The sequence below is a fragment of the Anabrus simplex genome, chromosome 1, assembly GCF_040414725.1.
Source record: "Anabrus simplex isolate iqAnaSimp1 chromosome 1, ASM4041472v1, whole genome shotgun sequence".
Taxonomy (NCBI): Eukaryota; Metazoa; Arthropoda; class Insecta; order Orthoptera; family Tettigoniidae; genus Anabrus; species Anabrus simplex.
Window position 1 is genome coordinate 1122196369 of NC_090265.1, and position 16430 is coordinate 1122212798.

At 42.4% G+C, this 16430-nt stretch overlaps 1 protein-coding gene across 1 annotated transcript in view; it reads left to right on the forward strand.

Moving 5' to 3' along the window:
- The window catches only part of LOC136858200 (uncharacterized), a 490315-nt gene that overhangs the window by 124909 nt on the left and 348976 nt on the right, over positions 1–16430 (forward strand). The window lies entirely within an intron of this gene.

Below are 16430 nucleotides of genomic sequence, written 5' to 3' on the forward strand. Positions count from 1 at the left end.
GTTGTATTCGGCGATTGCCATATAATCGCGAGGCTGCTCACGATAATAATATGAATTTGTAATAACAAAGATAATAGCTCCCTCCTTTAGTGATAACTGCTGGAAGGAGTCTGGCGATTGATTAAAGAATAGACTGCAATAGGGATGGCCCTCTACGCAATGATCACCGCGCGTAGGAATCTGGTGATTACGTATAACTTACATACAGTATATGTAACTCTTAACTTTTCCGATAGATGGTACAAGTTAGCAGAGGAAAGGGAGAAATAATACAAGGCAGTGTAATTGTCAGACACCTAAAAATGCTGGTATCCATACTCAGACAATATTTTCTGCCTCTGGTTGAGAAAATGTCGTGGATCAGAAATCCCTTCTTTGAAACTGATCATGAACTGCCCTCCCTTGAGTAAGATCAAGTAGCCGAAGTATCTTGGCAGAGAGAAAATGAAAAAGAAATTGATGATATGGGACGAGAATAAGATAAAGTGGCATGTTTAGGCTCCAGAGAGTTCCAAGAATGTATCACAACTCCACGCTTCTGATTGAATTTTGCGTTCAGAGCTAATGTAGAGGCTGATCTCCCATTCGAGTGACTACGCTTGTAAAACAATTGGTCTTAGGAAAACAGCACCGTCCGTGCTATTGATCCAACAACCGCAACAAGTGATTTTTTCAAGTAAGTTTCCAAATACAGACTGTTGTAATTATTAGCCAAGTGCTTTTTTTTTACATATACATTATTTTATTTGTTCGTGGCGTCGACCTCGACAGATCTTTTGCCACTACTTTCACCATTTGAGAGGAACCTGCGTGTAAGTGTAATTGCGGAAGTATACAGTGTTGAATGTGAGGAAAGGAACGTAGTCCCCAGGCCAGGCATATTAATTATTTACATTTTAAAACCCCTAACCCGGCCGGGAATCGAACCTGGGGCCGCTGGGTGACAGACGGATGCGTTGGCCCCTACACCGCGAGGCCGGACATCCAAGTGTTACAGTGTTTAATAATTTCTGTGCATTTATAAAGTAACTTTATGTAAATTAAGTTAACTTAAACTTTCAAAGAAAATAAATGTTACTCCTAAATTATACGAATACAATCCATTATGGTATCATTACAAAATTCTGTATTATGTGTACTGAATGCAATAGTATGTTCTGTGGCTAAGGTGCCCTTGAACACGCATGCGATATGCTCAGGAGGCTTCAGAGACAAAAAGTTTGGGAAACCGTGGTCTATTGAGAGAGTAGTTTTCTTCCCATCAGTAGTATCAGCTGATGATTTAATTATCTTCAGTGACACTTGCTAATCGTTATACAGGACGTTTAAGAGGAAAATGCAAATATTTTTTCCATTAGTAACTGGTAGGGCCCTAAATATGACGTCAATACATTGCCCTATTTCAAAAATTAAAAAGAACATAAGTTGAAAATCTGATGCTTGTGGCTCAGGTATTATTTAATGCCGAACAAGTTAGGGCTTTGCTGAAATACATTACAATATTTTCCAGTGTGCAAACGTTCGCTTCTTGTACATCCGTTTTCGTACAACTTACGCACGCATACCACCTGAAACTGTAGTGCTGTGATGATGTTACAATTGTTCTTTGTATATTACGCATGCATACATCATGAAGCTGCAGTGAAGTGATATGCTTAGAAATGCTTCTTACATAATATTATGCATACTGCTTGAAGCATCATACGGCGGCTGACAAAAGCCGAGAGCAAACGAATGTACTACCCGCCTCACAAACATCGCACTCTATTTTAAGCTCCTCTCTCGGACAAACCATTCGTTAGATTTTGAACACCGAGCTCGATAGCTGCAGCCGCTTAAGTGCGGCCAGTATCCAGTGTTCGGGAGATAGTGGGTTCGAACCCCCACTGTCGGCAGCCCTGAAGATGGTTTTCCGTGGTTTCCCATTTTCACACCAGGCAAATGCTGGGGCTGTACCTTAATTAAAGCCACGGCTGCTTCCTTCTCATTCATCACCCTTTCCTGTCCCCTCGTCCCCATAAGACCTATCGGTGTCGGTGCGACGTAAAGCAACTTGTAAATAAAATGTTTTTTGAACATCATGTTTTACGAAGTGCGAACTTTCATCCCTACCTTCCGTAAAGTTATTTGTATTTATCTCCCAAACACCTGTATTCAATAGTGTGGAGAACTGATATCCTGGTCCTAATGAATATCCGGTATGAAGTCACCGAGATTCGAATCCAAGATAGTGCGCAACGTCCCAGCTATTTGAGTGATGTTACTGAACCTGTCCTGAGTCGTGGTGAAGACGTGTGCTTTATATCCGTTTAATAAAATTGAAATTGTCTTAGGAGAATTCAATGTATTTTAAAAATCGTCCTGAAAGGAAAAGGTTCCTTAATGTGCATATATTTTGCTTCATGTGTGTATACAGTACATACAACTGCCCCAGCTGGAGGAAAGAGTATGTTTCAAGATGTTTTAACCTGTAAACGTGATGTTACACTTGTTGCATTTGTATCACAATATTGTTAACGTTTCAGTTGGCATTTCCATATCAGTTGGTAGCACTGTGTTTTACCATATTGGTGACAAAAGTCAGCTAAATAAGGAGGGACGACTGAAGTAGTGGTCCAAGCAGGAAGTTCATGCTGCTTTTCAATTTCACAACGTGAGTAATGTGCCAGATGCGTCAATTCATCGCCAGTTGATGGAATTCTATGGAGAAAGTATTACGAGTTTTTAGGGGCTGGCAAAATGAAGCTCTGAATTTTGAATCGGACAGTGACAACGGTTGTGTGTGGATTGGCAGACCCCATAACAGTCCATAGACGTGATTTTAATCTCTTTACAGCTTTGAAAGACGTCTTGGGTTCCCAGATGTCAAAGTACTGATGATGTCAGGCGAGTGATGAAACGCTGGCTCAACTGTCAGGACACCACATTTTACGAGAGTGGAATAAAAAATCTTGACCAGTGATTAGACAAATACCCTTATTACCATGGAAATTTTATGGAAATACAAAGTGCTATGTGAAGAAAACAAACCATAGTGTGTTACGTACAAACTGTTATATAATATTGACAAATATGTGTTGCCATTGATGCTTTCACGGCCCGTACTTACAGACATGATACTGTATAGGCATTTGGGCTTATGCCGTGTCAAGAAAATAAGATGAAATTCTTTACGTTTCGTCATCAGAAGAAAATCTCGACTGTCCATGAGAAAAGCTTCTTAAACAATTACACTTTTAAATTTAGACGTTACAATAGAAGTGGAAATGGTACGTTCATTCGCCATCAGATGGCTCCCCGGACGTGGCACAGCGACCGAACCATCAGAATCAGTCTAAGAGGTCCACATAACACCTGTACGTAACATATGACATTGACAGGTGTATAGCATTGACACAAGCCTGGAATGAAACATCTGGCGAAGAGGCCACTAAACGGTAACGCCGTCTCCCGGGCCGGAGATGTATGGAGAACTATGCGAAGTGATGGGGTGAGTAAAATGGAAAGACGATGTGAAAGATTAAAGGAGGAGGAATGATGGGGCCTCTTGGCTAGGGAGATGGTAAGGAGTGGAGGTTTACACGAGAGTACCTAGATGGAAGTTGCGGGGAAGGGTGAGGTGGTGAGGTGTGAATCGAAAATGCTTTACGTCGCGCCGACACAGATAGGTCTTATGGCGACGATGGGACAGGGAAGGGTTAGGAGTGGGAAGGAAGCGGCCGTGGCCATAATTAAGGTACAGCCCCAGCATTTGCCTGGTGTGAAAATGGGTAACCACGGAAAACCATCTTCAGGGCTGCCGACAGTGGGGTTTGAACCTACTGTCTCCCGAATACTGGATACTGGCCGCACTTAAGTGACTGCAGCTATCGAGCTCGGTCCTCAATTTATGAACGAAAGGTATAACTCACCTGGATTCACAGGTGGTAAATCCACGCGTACCAACCACCGTTTATTTTACGTGGGCCCTCCCCATCACATTACCACAGGCTTCAGGAGTACCTCTGGCTCAACCTTAAACATCTACGGTCGTGCAAGTATACTTGCGCCTTGCAATACGTACCCATGGCCAGTAGGGAGTAATGTTCGTACTTTAAATGTTAATAGCTTAGCGTAAAACCGTGAAAAAGCGTATATAAATATCCCATTATGGCAATCCACATCACATACGAGTGTTAAGATATTAGCCCCAGTTAAGAATTGCTGGTATATCTAAATCACTGAACGTATGTTGAACATTAAAGCTTGAAATTTTCTTCCCCAAACGAAAATGAAAAATAATTCATGCAGTAGAGGGTTAAAAAAGTTTTAAACACTATCACAAATTGAAATGAATGACGTGATATGTGATCGTAGGAAGGGACAGGGTGAATCCCGGTGGCCGCACAAAACCTACTCCTGTCGAGTAGTACCAAGGTGTCTACTCAAGATCACCATCCAATGGACGAATTGCATTCAACAGCGTCATATGCCCTCACTCGATATGAGCACTGCGTAGAGGTTTCAAATTTAATCCAGGCTTTTGGCATGCATTCCAGTGATTAGAAATTGTAGGCCTATAACACCACCTCCCCTAATCTGCCGGGCAACATTCTGAAGATAAAAAAGTTTTCAACGAACGGGACTCGAACCGGCTAACCGCGGCGTGGTACCATATTGACTTCGTGCGTTAACAACCACGATCATCATACTGGATGGTGTATCTAAAAAGTTATTGAAACAGATAGTATGTTTTTATACCCCAGAATGGAAAAAAATATATTCATTCATTTCACTAAAAGATAATATTCATCTTCTTCTCTTCTTTATCGTTTTCCCTCGGACTCAATGAGGGATCTCACCTCTACCGCCTCAAGGGCAGTGTCCTGGAGCTACAACTGGATGATACAACTGGGGAGGATGGTCAGTACCTCGCCCAGGCGGCTTCACCTGCTATGCTGAACAGGGGCCTTGGTGGGGGATGAGAAGATTGGAAGGGATAGACAAGGAAGAGGGAAGGAAATGGTCGTGGCCTTAAGTTAGGTACCGTCCCGGCATTTGCCTGGAGGTGAAGTGGGAAACCACGGAAAACCACTTCCAGGATGGCTGAGGTGGGAATCGAACCCACCTCTACTCAGTTGACCTCCCGAGGCTGAGTGAACCCCGTTCTAGCCCTCATACTACATTTTAAATTTCGTGGCAGAGCCGGGAATCGTACCGGGGCCTCCGGGGGTGGCAGCTAATCACACTAACCACTACACCACAGAGGCGGACAAGATACTATTTCTCACTAAATAGTTCAAGGATGAGGGTCATCATTGCATTGTTTTTGCAACCTATATTTGATACCACTTTTCTCTCAAACGTAACCGTTTTCTCGATGACTGTGGAAGGCAACAGACGTGAAGATGTACGTAGTTCGAACTCATCCCGTTAGATACAGCTGTGTACTTACGTTATCATGGCGTACGTGAGACAACATCTTCGCTGATAGAAACGTACTTTTCTTTTTTTTTTTTAAAGTACAAAAGTCGTGGTCGTGACGGGTTCTTTGTATTTTTCTTGTAACGAAAACACAACAAACTATAACTGGTACCAATTCTAGCTGATGAAACATTTCGTTTTCTCAATATCACTGCGAATAATAGGTATTATTATTATTATTATTATTATTATTATTATTATTATTATTATTATTATTATTATTATTATTATTATTACCGAGGTTTGGTGGAACGCAGAGAGGTGAAAGAAAGTACTGGGGTGAATGGATCTAACTACAATGTCAAACATTGAATTAAAAGTTTAACTAAAGGTTATATTTCTTTTAGAATTTCCAACTTAACAAATTTCTTCACTGAGTGAACAATAACAAATTTGTGGATTAAAATAGAGAACCCCAGAATAGGGCATTTAACAATTGTGGGCTTCGAGCCCTCGATTTACGAGGTCTGAGCTACTAGTTCAAGATTACAAAATTTGCAATGCAAAAGGAGGAATAATTTAGTCAAGGGCAGAAGTCCCCCAATTCAAGAGCACTTGCTCCAAAAATTACATTCTCTTGCCTTCCAGAGGCACCCCTCACTATTGCCAAACCTTATGAAAGAGCTTACATGCTCTCAGTTTCTTACAGCCCACTCAAGGCAACGTTACATCAGAATCTTACACTCTCTGGCCGCACAAGGCACGAATTACGAATGGATATAGTTTTACACAGGGGTATCTAGTACCCAACTTACCAGATTCAAAACTGGCAGAATGAGACAGAAGTGTTGCAAACCTACGATTACATAAAAAAAAACAAGTGAAAGTTGAGAAAACCTATAAACACAAAATTTATTTCAATAACAACTTCCTTTACCTTGCACCAGAGTGCATGACCATAGATTTTTGGTAGTGTCATCTGTGGAAAAATGTCCAAACTTCTTGATGTACAGCAAAAACAAAACCAAGAGAAATCCAATCAGTTTAGGAATCTTCACAATAACACACTTACTTAATATTTCAGTAGTGACATCTTCTGATTAAAGTCACAACTTTATGTAGTAGCAATTTCACATTTTGGTCGATAGAGGAGTTCATTAAGGCGCTTTTTTGAAGTTGAGGTATACCTCCCGGTACAATTATTATTATTATTATTATTATTATTATTATTATTATTATTATTATTATTATTATTATTATTATTATTATTACGGAGCTATCCATGGTAGTTAGAGGTGAAAGAAGGTGCTGGGATGAATAGGACTCAATCTACGAAATTAAAGTTAATTTTAAAATTTAACAAGGTTATATTTTTCTTTTCAAGATCAAGAAATAACAAATATAACAGGTACTCAGTAGCCTAACGACAAATCGAGAATGTTCAATTACAGTGTTACAGGATTTGGGCTCCGGGAGCCAGACATACAATTCTTGAGCAGTAAGCCCAACTTTACCCAAATACAAGATTCGACAAAGGGGCAGAAAACCCCAATCATGCCCAGGAGCACTTGCTCCCAATTACCTAATAAAGCCTCCTCGAGGCACACAAAATCAACTTTTAAGAAAGAGCAAACCCGCTCTCAAAATTCAAGCCTATCAAAGGCCACACCGAACTCCACCTTTAAGCTGTCCTCCAATTACAATAACACAGGGGTAAAAATACCCAACCTACTGAGGCCTATTCAGTGAAGAAACAGGACAATTACATGGCCTCCAAAAATACCAACTTGAGAGGAGGTGAAACTGCACTCCTAAAACATTTGTTTAAAACCTACTTGGCACTAGGCCGTTAATGCAAGGGCTAATCCCATACTAAAGAGGTGACATGATAGGAAAACTTATTACAAAAATGGTTGAGAAAACGTAGTCACCTCAAGAACAATATGAAAGGGAGCTCGAGAGGGTAGGCACTCTCTATCCCAATTTGTAGTTTAAAGAGATAGAATTTATACCAAGAGTCTTTTACATTTTAAAGAAAAGTTACATGATAAAAGTTTCGAACCCGCCCCGAGGGTTAAATTGCTGAGCTACCAAGAAAGAAGTTATGAAAAAGCCATTACCTTATGGTTGAACTGCTGCCCGAAGAAAGAGGCGCTTCCCGCCCCCTGCTACGTACTTTACACACTGATAGATGTTACTGATGGCCCAGAGACCCGAAAATCAGCAGTTTATATACCCTCGCGGAACATTCGAGACCTTTCAGGAATGAGAACACCCGCCCACAAGCCTTTTATTGGACGACCAAAAGATTACATGTCAGAAGTGAAGAAGAAAGCCAGGATTGGTGGAAAATTAATTACAGAAATTACTCATTGGTCGAATTCAAAACTGGCTGAAAGTGAAGGGTTATACAGCCAACCTAAACAATGACTGAAAGAAATTTAACAAAGAACAAACTTATGAACACAAAATTTCTCCAAAAACACAGTTCTTTCACTTCGCACTAGGGTGCATAATTGTAGTCCTTCAGTAGTGCCATCTAGAAGAGAATGTTCACACTTCTTACTACAGGCAAAACAAAAATACATCGAAAACGACACAGTTCAGAACACTTCAAAATTTACAAGTAGGGACATCTTCTGAGAAACTAGAGAATTAGCACTGTAGTTAAAGTTCAGGCTTCCTCCAGTAGAGGAGTTTCAACTGGCGCAAGGTTTGAATTAGCGGCGCGGAGGTGTACCGCCCGGTACAATCATTATTCGCTAATATTTGTCTGTTACGTTATCAACCCAAAGGCTGGTTGAATACTCAAATAGCAGCACCAAAGGTTGTGTGGTTGTACGGAAACCGCAAAAACTGGTGGTGGTGAAGTAATGTGTGTGCGAGAGAGAAAGAGTGAGAGCGTGACACATGAAGTGGCTGGTCGCCCCACCCCTACCTGCTTCCCGCCACTCACTCCTGTCTATGCGGTGCTTAAATGAGCAAACTTTGACACCCCAAAACAGGCGTTAAATATACGACTGGGCATATAATTTTGATATGGATGTATTAGCATTCCTACTGAAGTCGTTGTACCAAATCTTAGTCAGATCGGAGACTGATCAGACGCACTTTTTTTTTTTCTGAATGTTATTACTTAGATTCACTCAGCTCCCATCTGGCACAGCCACAAATGAGACTGGAACTTCAGTGGAAATTACATTTTGTTCTGGACTGTACCAAGGAGCAGAAGAAAAATACTATATCCATCACGGTATAGTGTCATCTACTACTGTTGCTGAACGGATGCGCCAGTATTCTAATAACAGAGTTGGAAACACTCGCGTTTCTCTTCCGAATCAACCCCATGGCACTACAGCTCTTGAAGGGCGTTGGCCTACCAAGCGACGGCTGCTCAGCCCGAAGGCCTGCAGATTACGAGGTGTCGTGTGGTCAGCACAATGAATCCTCTCGGCTGTTATTCTTGGCTTTCTAGACCGGGGCCGCTATCTCACCATCAAATAGCTCCTCAATTCTAATCACGTAGGCTGAGTGGACCTCGAACCAGCCCTGAGGTCCAGGTAAAAATCCCTGACCTGGCCGGGAATCGAACTCGGGGCCTCCGGGTAAGAGGCAGGCACGCTACCCCTACACCATGGGGCCGGCGTTCCGAATCAACACACACGTTAAATATTTGCATTGCGCTGTGACTGACTCAGTATTGCACATTATACGTGCTTCATGAAGAATTTATAACACAACATAGTTCTGAACGTAAATCGGTTCCAAATACAATTTTGAAGTAATCTGCTGGAAACAACTATCACTATGGTCAACGCTAGCAGGAGCAATACTAGAAGGGGTAATTTGCGTCACCACATTTCATTTGCAGCAGAGAATCTCTGAATGACAATACCCACTTCATAAGTGCATGAGCAGGGGAGGTGAAATATGAGGCCATTGTTTCGTCGAAAGCTTTTAGCGGCACACTCGCCAGTGGGAGAGATCGATGACTGATGGATGAGAATCTGAGTGCTTATAACCACGCATATCGATCACAGTGACTTTTAAATACATTATATTTAATCACTCAAGCGCCATATCAACAGTACAGGCAATCATTTAAGCCTGATTTATGGAACATTACATTGGAACATAGCAACGTAGTGGTTTCCGACTTTCACGGCCTCGACTACTAAGTTGATTTGGTATGGAAATTTGAAGTCCATGAGATCAGTTGTTTAAATTCTTAAAAAGCTGGGCTTCTCATATTTGATATGTTCAAACACAGCGTCTATTGTAAAATACGTTTCGTCTTGTATTCTTCTCCTTGTGTTTCTGTTGAGTTTAGTTCTTTATTCCTTTTGTCCGTAAGGGGGTACGGTGACTTCAGAGATGACTGATTATCTTCTTCCAGAGATCTTCGACGGTGGCCACTTGTAGTTTCTAACTAATACAATGAACGATCTGATTGGTCTATTGCATTGGAGTACGATGCTTGAAATTTAAACCTTTCAAAGTACCCTCAATGATCAGTTTATCCAATGAGTCAGTTCTTACCAAATGGTCCAAGTAGGCTACATTCATTCTTGTTTTAGTATTCTGGTTGTTACTCGATCTGAAATGGAAATTATTTATTTATTTATTTATTTATTTATTTATTTATTTATTTATTTATTTATTTATTTATTTATTTATTTATTTATTTATTTATTTATTTATTTATTTATTTATTTATTTATTACTGCCTAGCCGAGGCTGTAGAGATGCGATCGGTTCATTCGTCAGGTAGTCGAAAAATTTAATAAACGATAAGATTTCCGCATCTGAAGAGGGTTATGACCTTCAGGTTCACTCACCCTGCACCAAAAAATGAGAAGCTGGATAATTCCTGGGGGAAAAGGAGGTCAGGCATACAGCTAACCACTCTGTCCCACTAACTACCGAGAGGGTTTTTTTTAATATATATATATTTGTTCGTGGCGTCGACCTCTGCAGATCTTTTGCCACTACTTTCATCATATGATAGGAACTTGCGTGTAAGTATGGAAGTGTACAGTGTTGAATGTGAGGAAAGGAACGTTAAGGACGACACAAACACCCAGTCCCCTGTCCAGGGATATTAATCATTTAAAATTAAAAACCCCTGACCCGGCCGGTAATCGAACCCGGGGCCGCCGGGTGACAGGCGGACGCGTTGCCTCCTACACCGCGGGGACGAAGTACCGAGGTTACGGATAGTGAAAACTTTACCTTCCACTCCTCCAAAGGCCTTCATTGCCTGTACTGAGATGGCTCTGCTGTTTATTCATATATTTAATATAAGCAAGACAAAGTCATCTCCGTACAGGCCATGAAGGCCTTTGGAGGGGTGGAAGGTAAACGCTTTCATTATCCGTAACCTCGACAGTGGTTAGCTCTACACCCGACCGCCTTTGCCCCCAACAATTAACTTGGTACTCATTTTTGGAGTAGGCTGAATGAACCTCAGGGCCACGTGCAGCTCCGGAAGTGGAAATCTCGTTTCTTAAATTTTACGATCTCCTGATGGGGATTCGAACCCATGTCCTTCCTGGCGAACCGAGCACGCCTTTACCGCCTCGGCCAGGCGTATCCCTTTCCTGTCTCATCGTCGTCATAAATCCTATCTATGTCGGTGCGACATAAAACCAATTGTAAAAAAAAAAAAAAAAAAAATCAGTTGCAATCGTTTTTCAGCGGGAGCTAATACCAACGTTCCTAAATTATTTCTTTATGTTATTTCTTAAGTAAATGTCCCGTAATATGTTTGTGAGACCTGGTGAAAATTTTATTATACAGCATTGAATCAAAATCTCAAAAAAGTAACTATTATTACGAATAATCCACGGGGCAGATTAATTAGATTTACATATAAAATAACATAATACAAATGAAATAATTTAGTCCGGTGAAAGTAAAGTTGGTGACCGCCTCTATGGTGTAGTGGTCAGTGTGATTAGCTGCCACCCGCGGAGGCCCGGGTTCGATTCCTGGCTTTGCCACGAAATTTGAAAAGTGGTGCGAAGGCTGGAACGGGGTCTACTCAGCCTCGGGAGGTCAAATGAGTAGAGGTGGGTTTGATTCCCACCTCAGCCACCCTGGAAGTGGTTTTCCGTGGTTTCCCACTTCTCCTCCAGGCAAATGCCGGGATGGTACCTAACTTAAGGCTACGGCCGCTTCCTTCTCTCTTCCTTCTCCATCCCTTCCAATCTTCCCATCCCCCTACCAAGGACCCTGTTCAGCATAACAGGCGCGGCCGCCTGGGCGAGGCACTGGTCATCCTCCCCAGTTGTATCCCCCGACCCAGAGTCCGAAGCTCCAGGACACTGCCCTTGAGGTGGTAGAGGTGGAATCCCTCGCTGAGTCCCGAGGGACCCAACTAGACATTCAACTCGATAAAAGATTTGATTGTATGGAACAAAAACTAATACTGTTCGGTGAAATGTGTATGTAGAAGGCGTACGTCTATTTGGAGCTTCTGTTGCACTCCGACCTGGTTGTTCAGCTTAAAATAATCTCTGTGTATTCACCGCTGCTGATCACACTAGCCATTGCCGATATGCGGACAGCAAATATAGTGTGGCTGTACCATACACCCTACCCTGGAGGGTAAACAGATATGAAAGAAGAAGAAAGTAAAGTTAGTATTCTCTCCCGTTGAAATTACAATTACAATTAAATATATCATTTTTTTACAATTGATTTTACGTCGCACCGACACAGATAGAACTTATGGGAAGGACGCGGCCGTGGCCTTAATTAAGGTACAGCCTCAGCATTTGCCCGGTATGAAGATGGGAAACCACGGGAAACTATCTTCAGGGCTGTCGACAGTGGGATTCGAAACCACTGTCTCTCAAGTGCAAGCTCACATCTGCACGCCCGTAACCCCACGGCCAGCTCGCCCGGTACAATTACATAGATGTACGGCATGATAATGCAATTAAAAATCAGACACACAATAAAGAGACCGCCAGACTGACGAATGCGCGCGGCAAGCGGGTGAATTATAACTCAGTGGCCACGACCTCGGCAAAAAATATGTACCCCTACTACCCTTCCTCACAGCACATGCAAAGTCTCCACTACTTGCCCTAGCGCTATACAATACAGGGAAGATTTAGCATATAAGACAACAAGGCTTGTACAAATAGCTTTTCCTTAAATAATTCCTAGTTCCAGCTAGCTAAAGTGGAATAAAATGTAATATTTACTCTACAAAGTGGGGGTGGGAGCGACTGTCCCTCCTCACCCCACCCCCTAACCCCCACTACTGTTTGTAGATACGCCAAAGATGCAGTAAATGCAATCTAATAATTAATTTGTACACGTGTAGACATTCAACTCGATAAAAGAGATGATTGCATGGAACAAAAACTAATACTGTTCGGCGAAATATGTGTGTAGAAGGCGTACGTCTGTTTGGAGCTTCTGTTGTACTCCGACTAGGTTGTCCAGCTTAAAATAATGTCTGTATATTCACCGCTGCTGATCACACTAGCCATTGCCGATATGCAGACAGCAAATATAGTGCGGCTGTACGACACACCAGCCTAGAACTATGCGGTCGGAAACGATGTTTACTAATGCAATGGATGCATTCGACCAGTAGCGCTGAGTAACAAGCTACGAGCGACACTCCGTTTCTTATCTCTTCATATTCTGACGTAACCTGCCCGCTGGCAGTAGTTCCCCTGTAAAAATCAGTTGGTGGATATCCCATTCATCATTTGTGCATGCGGGGCATTTATAAGTAGAAAGTACGGCGTTGGAAAGCCACCTGGTCTATTGTGTGTTTGCTTGTTTGTTTGTTTGTTTGTTTGTTTGTTTGTTTGTTTGTTTGTTTGTTTGTTTGTTTGTTTGTTTGTTTGTTTGTTTGTTTGTTTAATAATTTTCCAAACCAAACTCCATAGCGCAACAGCCCCGAAGGGCCTTGGCTTACCAATCGATCGCTGCTCAGCCCCGAAGGCCTGCAGATTACGTGGTGTCGTGTGGCCAGCATGACGAATCCTCACGGCCGTTATTCTTGGCTCTCTAGACCGAGACCGCCATCTCACCGTCAGATGACTCCTCAAATGTAATCACGTAGGGTGAGTGGACCTAAACCAGCCCTAGGATCCAGGTAAAAATTCCTGACCTGTCCGGAAATCGAACCCGGGGCCTCCGGGTAAGAGGCAGGCATGCTAAACCTACACCACGGGGCCGGCAATAACTACTTTAACGGTTTTCGGAGATGCTAAGGTGTCGAAATTTTGCCCCGCGAGATTTCTTCTATGTGCTAGTGTTTACCAGTTAAGCCATTCCTCAGCCCGTCGAAACTGAATATATTATTATTATTATTATTGTTACCGGGTTTTTGTGGTAGTTAGAGGTGAAAGAAGGTGCGGGGTGGTGAACAGGTCTCAAGCTACGAAAGTAAAATTAATTTAAAATTTAACAAGGTTATATTTTCTTTTCAAACTCAGAAATAACAAGAATGGCAGGTACAGAGTAGCAAGGCAACAAAGAGCAACAATAGTATTTACAGGTTTTGGGCTTCGGGCCCCGAACTTCCAATTCTCGAGCAGTTAGCCCGAATTTACATGTACATATGGTTTAGCAAAGGGGCAGAAAACCCCAATCATGCCCAGGAGCACTTGCTCCGAATTACACAGTAATACCTCCTAGAGGCACGCAGAAACAAATTGCAAAAGAGCGATCCGCTCTCAAAGTTTTAAGCCTATCACAAGGCCACACGTAACTCTACTTTCAAGTTGTCCTCTAAGGACGTAAGCACAGGGGTAAAATACCCAACCTACTGAGGTCTATTAAGCGATAAAAGGATAATTACATGACCTCTAAAATACCAAGTTGAGAGGAGGCGAACTGCACTCCTAATACATTTGCTTTTAAAACCTAATCTGGCTCTAGGCCACAAATGCAAGGGCTAATCCCATACTAAAGAGGTGACTTTAGAAAGAAACAAATTTACATAATGTTAAGGAAGAATAGGTTGAGAAAATAAGTTCACCTCAAAACAATATGAGTGGGAGCTCGAGAGGGTTAAGCACTCTCTATCCCAATATGTAGTTTAAAAGATAGAATAGATACAAGTTTCTTTACATTTTAAGGAAGGTTACATAATGGAAAAACTTCGGACCCGCCCCGAGAGTAAAACTGCTGAGCAAGCAAGAAAAGAAGTAATTAATCGGCCATTACCTGGTTGTTGACTGCCGCCGAAGAAAGAGGCGCTTCCCGCCCCCTGCTATGTACCTTACACACGAAAAGATGGAACAGAAGTGGCGCAGAGACCCTAAAATCAGCAGTTTATATACTCTCGCGGAAAGTTCGAGGCGTTTTAGGAAGGAAAACACCCGCCCACAATCTTTTATTGGTGGTTAAAGAAAACCCCTACACAAGATGAAGAAGAAACACATCATTGGTGGAAAATTAATTTAAGAAATTCGGGATTGGCTAAATTCAAAACAAGGGGAAAGAAAGGGTTAATATTGCCAACTTAAACAATGACTGAAAGAAATTTAGCAAAGAACAAACTTTTGAAATTAAATTTTCTCCAAAAAAACCAGTTCTTTCACTCCGCACTAGGGTGCACTATTGTTGATCTTCAGTAGTGTCCTCTAGAAGAGAAAGTTCACACTTCTTACTACAAGCAAAACAAAAATACGTCGAAAATGACACAGTTCAAAAACTCCAAAATTTCCAAGTAGTGACATCTTCTGAGAAAGTAGAAAATTAATACCGTAGATAAAGTTCAGACTTCCTCCAGCAGAGGAGTTTCAACTGGCGCAAATTTTAAATAAGCGGCGTGGAGGTGTACCGCCCGGTACAGACCTCCCCCCCCCCCAAAGGTTCCCCCAGGGGTGACACATGAAATTTGTTTGAAAACAAGGTCCAAGTTATGATGTGGATATGAAGATCGATTGCAGAAGCATTTATCGAAATGGTTGAACTTTAGTTTGATTCAGTTTCAAAAATTCTTGTAGTAACAGCGGAAGTACTGTCTTAATGTTTGTAGAAGGTTGAATTGAGAAGGAAAACTTAAGTTTTAAAGTTGAGGAAAAAATTTTCTAAGTCCACCAGATATTGTTGTTGAATTCTCAGGTGTAGTAATTGCTGATAGTAATTGTCCATGTAGTTAATTAAATTGGATGGCCAGACCGGCCGCTGCAGCTTGTGTCCAGAGGAGGCCGCTCGGACCCCTCAAGTACCCTGAGATACCGCTCGCCCGCACTATGAGAGGAGTAGAGGTGTTGAAGCACGCCGCGCCCGCGGTGAACATATACAGGCTGCGGGCCAGTAGCAGGTCGTGCGCCGCACATCAGCCTTGGCCGGGAGGAGGGCTCCGGCTCGCCGTGCACATGTCGTCCTCGCTGGGGAAGAGGGGGCCCTTCCTCTATCCCAGTCGCAGCACGGCGCCGCGCGGCTGCGGGGGCACTGAAACATTAAAGCTAGGCGGCAGAATTGTTGGACCATCATCATTTTTTTGAGGGCACAGGCTTTGTGGAGAGGTTGAGGGGCCAGCGGCGTGCAGAAATTCATTTCAGATGCGAGCCACTGTGTGTAGTGGAGCAGGAGACGGGAGCGTGGTAATGGCCGTGGCAAGGATAGGATGGCAGTTTAACCGTGCGGGGAAGGTTTACAGTAAAAAACTTACATATGAAACAAAATATTATAGAAGGGGCAAAATGCCTTAAAAGTGAAAACTCAAAAAAAAATATAACCTTCATATTCCTTTCACGATTATATGAAGCAAGTTAACCCAGAAATTACACCGGTTTCACCTGTGACAGGTGAACCCTAAATATCCTCTCGGTGGCTGGATTGTTTAATAATAATGTGACCGGCGTAAGGAAATCTAGAATCATACACGGCCCATGAAATCTGGGGGCAAGCTTGCCCGCGGGAACAAAATTCTTGACCATCACCTGGTCACCTACCTTCAAATGGGTGGGTCTCCGTCCACGATCATATCTTTCCCTAACCTTTTCATGAGAGACTTTAAGATTGGCTTTAGCCTTCTTCCAAAG